Source organism: Bombina bombina, chromosome 7 (genome assembly GCF_027579735.1).
Source record: "Bombina bombina isolate aBomBom1 chromosome 7, aBomBom1.pri, whole genome shotgun sequence".
NCBI lineage: Eukaryota > Metazoa > Chordata > Amphibia > Anura > Bombinatoridae > Bombina > Bombina bombina.
Window position 1 is genome coordinate 386,971,286 of NC_069505.1, and position 5,973 is coordinate 386,977,258.

At 41.9% G+C, this 5,973-nt stretch overlaps 1 long non-coding RNA gene across 1 annotated transcript; it reads left to right on the plus strand.

Moving 5' to 3' along the window:
* Window positions 1-1,690: 1,690 nt before the first annotated feature.
* LOC128635932 (uncharacterized) lies at window positions 1,691-1,992 on the plus strand. The gene is made up of 2 exons (XR_008398622.1): window positions 1,691-1,791; window positions 1,889-1,992. It is a non-coding gene; the product is annotated as an uncharacterized LOC128635932 (long non-coding RNA).
* The last annotated feature ends 3,981 nt before the right edge of the window (window positions 1,993-5,973 follow it).

Below are 5,973 nucleotides of genomic sequence, written 5' to 3' on the forward strand. Positions count from 1 at the left end.
ACAGGGGAGGGGGAGAGACACAGGGGAGGGGGAGAGAAACAGGGGAGGGAGGGGGAGAGAAACAGGGGAGGGAGGGGGAGATAAACAGGGGAGGGAGGGGGAGAGACACAGGGGGGGAGACACAGGGGAGGGAGAGACACAGGGGAGGGAGAGACACAGGGGAGGGAGAGACACAGGGGAGGGAGAGACACAGGGGAGGGAGAGACACAAGGGAGGGAGAGACACAGGGGAGGGAGAGACACAGGGGAGGGAGAGACACAGGGGAGGGAGAGACACAGGGGAGGGGGGAGAGACACAGGGGAGGGAGGGGGGAGAGACACAGGGGAGGGAGGGGGGGGAGAGACACAGGGGAGGGAGGGGGGGAGAGAAACAGGGGAGGGAGGGGGGGAGAGACACAGGGGAGGGAGGGGGAGAGAGACACAGGGGAGGAAGGGGGAGAGAGACACAATGGAGGGAGGGGGAGAGAGACACAATGGAGGGAGGGGAGAGACACAGGCAGGTCACTACAGTGCACTTATTTTTTTTTTTTAAATAACTTTCCCAGAAATTTTTAAATAACTTTCCCAGAAATTCTGATCACATTTACAGTACTTTATACAGTACAGACCGGCTCACTGCCTCCTAATTGCGCAACAATGGATAATGAATTGGTAGCGCAAGCGCAGTACTGTAGTACACAAATAAGAAATAAATACACAAATAAATGATGTGGGTAATGAGCAATCGCCATGGGGGGGTGGGGGGGTACACTTGGGGGGTGCCCAAAAAAATAAATACAATAAAAAACTTTTTTTTTCTTTTAAATAAATATTATTGGAAATCTTTTTTTTCCCTGATTGGACAGGGGAGGCGCTGCCTCCCCTGCCTCCTATTACTGCACGTCACTGGGGTCTTTCCAATCTGTCAGTAGTATAGTTGTGGGCCTCAGTCAACCTTCTTTTTCAAGGCATCTGACACATGTGCTCAAAGCTATTTTGAAGCATTTAAAATTATTTATTCATTTCCCTAATAATGCTGAAGGTTGGCAAAGTTTGAAAACTAATTTTTTTAAAGTTGCTGGTATGCCCAATGTCTTAGGGGCTATTGATTGTACACACATCCAATTGAGACCTCCGCAACACAAAGAAGAGCAGTTTAGAAATCGGAAACATAACCATTCCTTAAATGTATAAATGGTTTCTGATGCAAAGCTCAAAATAATGAGTGTCCGCTCAAATTTTCCTGGGTCATGTCATGACTATTATATTCTTCAACAGTCGGCACTTTATCGGATGTTTGAGTCGGCAGAGATGCCTGATGGATGGCTATTAGGTAATTATGTATATTATTCCTTTATTTGATAGTCTATTTCACATTTTATTTTTGACTTTTTTTTATTTTATCGTAAATGTTTTCTAATTTATTTACAATCTTTTTCTTTGTTAGGAGACAGTGGATATCCTTGTCGGCACTGGCTCATGACGCCATTCACAAATCCAAGAACCGACGCTCAGAAAAAATATAATGATGCTCATCGGAGCACTCGGTCAGCCATTGAGCGCACCTATGGTTTATTAAAAACTAGATTTAGGTGTCTAGATAGATCCGGTGGAGTGCTGCAATATGACCCGTGCAAGGTATCAGATATCATTTTGGTGTGCTGCATTTTGCACAACATAGCTCTGCAAGATGGAGATGTGGATGTCACTTTCCTCAGTAATAATGAAAACAATGAAGATCTTGATGCTTCAAGAGATTCCACCGCTGGTGGAGTCGAAGTTCGGAATAGCCTTGTTGCTAGATATTTCTCATGTTAGTATATTTTATTCTAGTTTTAACCAATACCTTTTTTAATTAGTCTGTGCTTTTCCCATTTTAAAATTTATATATATATTTTTTCTTTTTAAAGGAATCAAATGCGGTTTAAAGAAAATAGAGAAGAATGAATCCAGTTCAAGCCCTATCGATTTAATTTTTTTGTTAATCGTTCATTAAAAAAAATTGTTAAATACATATTTTTTTGGTTATCTTGTTATTTTTTGGACAAAAGCATCATGGTTAAATTAATTGGTTTTCCGCTACAATCTTCAAATAATTAGAATAATATTTGATTGCCTATATGGATCTTAAAAGATGAATTTTCACAATAATGTCCCTTTAACCCTTCATTTTATCAATCATCAGTTTTAGAAGAAAATTACATTTGAAAAGAATACCAAAAGAACACAGCTGAATTGTTGATAATTTTTTTTTTTTTTTATGAAAACCCCTATCTGAATCTTGAAGGTTTATTTCTTTTATGACTGTCCCTTTAATGGGTTAATGTTTTGCAGACAACAATATACTGTTTCAAATACTATATTAAGTGAATGTGCTATTACTATCCAATTTTTAACGTTCGCTTTATATACTATTTGAGGCAGTATATTGTTGCCTGGAAATCATTACCCATTAAAGGGACAGTCATAAAAGCAATAAACTTTCAAGATTCAGATAGTGCTTTTCATAAACAAAAAAAAAATATTTTAGGTATCATGTGACAGCCATCAGCCAATCACAAATGCATCTACATATATGCTGTGAACTATTGCACATGCTCATTCGGAGCTGGTGACTCAAAAATTGTAAATATAAAAAGACTGTGCACGTGTTGTTTCTGGAAGTAAATTACCAACTTTCTATTTTACTCCTATTATCATTTTTTTTCTTTGTTCTCTTGCTATCTTTATTTGAAAAAGAAGTCAGCTAAGCTTTTTTTCTGGTTTCAGTAGTCAGGACAGCACTTTTTTATTGGTGGATGAATTTATCCACCAATCAGCGAGGACAACCCAGTTTGTTCACCAAAAATGGGCCGGCATTTAAACTTACATTCTTGCATTTCAAATAAAGATACCAAGAGAAAGAATAAAATTTGATAATGTGAGTAAATTATAAAGTTGATTTAAAGTTCATGCTCAATGTGAATCACAAAATAATTTTTTTGGGTACATTGTCCCTTTAAGTACATCTTAACATAAAATATCTTAAAGTTATGCTGCATCATATTCAATTGTTTAAACATTTTTTTGATTTTCAAAACAAGCTTTATTGATTTGTTATAAAGGAAGGACAACATTACATAAATATAGCAATTTTTACAAAGGGCACATTACATTGGAAAGAAGTTTTCTAATATAGACAGATTTACCCTTCTATGTTCCCTGAGCTTCTAAGAGCTAATGTTTATCAAGTCTGAAGCAGGATATTCCTATTTACAAATTGAATGTCGTCAACTTCTTTCAATATTGTCCTTGAGCTTGCTCCAACGAGTAGAAAGACTTGTTGTATATATATAATTTCACATCTTTGGCATAACATGTTCATTGTAGCTTAACATCAGAATTAAATTGTTTTAACACTAAAGTACTCAGCAATTTTACCACATACTGCTGAGAGTTGAAGGTTTCTGACGTTATGGCCCAGATGGGCTAAAAAAGGAAAGAGAGTAAACAAAGAAGTATTGAAGAAAGAAGAGGAGGGTGAGAAGGAGAAAAAGAAAAAAGAAAGAAAGAAAAAAAAAAAAAAGGGGGGGGGGGTTGTGGGGTGGTGGGGGAGGGGAAGACAGGTAGGGATGGCTGAGAAGGCAGGAACAAGAGTTTTGAGGATGTTGGGGCGAGGGGGGGAAGGAAGGTGTGATGATTAGCTATAAGGGAGAGGAGATGTACACCGATGAGGTGGGGACACTAGGGTTAGGTACGGGATATGCCCCCTTTATGCTTTGGGTGAAGTTCTTATGTGTTCAGCTTTGGTTTCCTAATAGATTTCACTAAAGCCCTTTGCCCAACCATGTCAATGTCATCATTTCATGTGTGGCTAGCCTGCCTGTCTTAAGATAGTGTTATCTTTCTAGCTTCAACAGCTCCTCTACTCTAGCTCTCCACTCTCGAATGTCTGGCACCTGAGTTGCCTTCCAGTGCCTGGGTATTAGGCCCTTCGCACTGTTTAACATGAGTAGCAGGAGTAGGTACTTGTCTTCTCCCGTCACTTTAGGGAGTCCGTGATAGATCAAATATGATGGTTTTGGTGGGATAATGACCTTTAGTATTCTGCTCATGTCTCCCAGCACCTCTTCCCAATAGGATTGTATTAGTGGACAGCTCCACCAGATATGCAAGAGGGTTCCCTCCCCACCACATCCCCTCCAGCATCCCCCACTTGTGTGCGGATAGATTTTTTGCAGTCTATGAGGGGTCATGTACCACCTGCTGAGCAATTTGAAGTGGGTTTCCTGTATTCTCATTGACACTGAGGCTCTCCTGCCACTATCAAAGATCTTAAGCCATTCCCTATATTCTATCTCCTGGTCTAGGTCTGCCTGCCAGGCCTGTGTGTAGCTCGGGAGAGTGAATTCCCCCTTCAACAAGAGTATTTTGTATATCCGAGAGATGAGGTGGGCTGGGGTTTGGGACATCGTGCAGAGAGTTTCAAATATTGTCCTTTGTCTCGTGAGCGAGGCTCTGTCTTTGTGTGTTTTGATGTAGTGTGTTATCTGTGCCATTCTAAACCAAGAGGCAAAGATATCTGGGGCCCATTCCATCAATTCTGCGTGTGTTTTGATCTTATCTTGGTGTATTATATTGGAAATTGAGGTCTCCTGGAGAGTGTGGAATGCTCCCGGGGCATGTGGTGTGTTTTCTATTCCAAGTTCTGGATTGTCTCGAACTGGAGTGTTTGGTGAGTTATGGGAAGAAAGCTGCGGGTTTTCGCTAAGTAGTCTGTCCCATGTCACAAACACCTCCTCCACTAGGGGGTATCTCTGTACCGCAGGGGGGCGGTGCTTGGCAGGGACCCACGCTAGGGCTCCCGTGTTGTCACGGTTCAGGACCTCGTTATCCATCTGGACCCAGGCCTTGCTGCGCAAGTTCTGGCTCCACTCAACTATCCTCTGAAGGGAGATAGCTCTCTGGTATTCCTTCAGCAGAGGCACCCCCAGCCCCCCTCTCTCTGGGCAAGTAAATGGTCTGTTTCCTGATTCTGGGTTTTACCCCATTCCAAATATAGGACTCCATGGCTGTTTGAATTTGCCTAATGTATGGTGTGGTTGGGTGGATCGGGACTGTCTGCATCACGTACAGCACCCTCGGCAAGATATTCATTTTTACCACCCCCACCCGTCCCATCCATGAGATTGTTTTATTTTTCCAGTTGTTTAAGTCTTTGATTATGTCTCCACAGATGAGCTTATAGTTAGTTTCTGATATCTCACTGATGTTAGAGGAAATCAAAATCCCTAAGTATCTGATGGATTGCTCTGCAATTTTGATGGGGCAGTCTGTGTGGTGAGCCGCAAACACCGTGGGTTGTTCTGTAATATTTAATATTTCTGATTTCTGGGGGTTAAGCAGAAAATTGGATACTTCTCCGTAAGCGGAGAATTCCGACAGTGCTTCCCTAAGTGAGCTAGGGGAGTCAGATAGTGTCAACAGAATATCATCTGCATACATTGAAAGCTTATGCTCTGTCCCCCCGATCCTTAATCCCTTAATGGTCGGATTGGCTCTTATTTTGCTCGCCAGTGCCTCGACCGTCAGGGCGAACAGCAATGGCGAGAGGGGGCATCCCTGTCTTGTTCCGTTTTGGATCTGGAAGGTGTTTGATAGCGTACCGTTGACCCGAATCTTGGCATTAGGTGTTGAGTAGAGTGACATAATCACGTTTATTATGCTGGGACCGAATCCGAACTTCTCGAGAGTGTGACGCATGAAGGGCCAACTCACCCGGTCAAACGCCTTTTCTGCGTCTGTTGAGACCAGGGTGAGTGGCTGACTATGATTGTGTGCGTATGTGATCATCTGTAAGATTTTTAGAGTGTTGTCTCTCGCTTCTCGGGCGGGTATAAACCCTACCTGATCAGTAGAGATCAGGTTTGGCAAGAGCTTGTTTATTCGCGTTGCTATGACTTTGGCCAGGATCTTCACATCTGAGTTTAAAAGAGATATAGGCCTGTAATTTTCA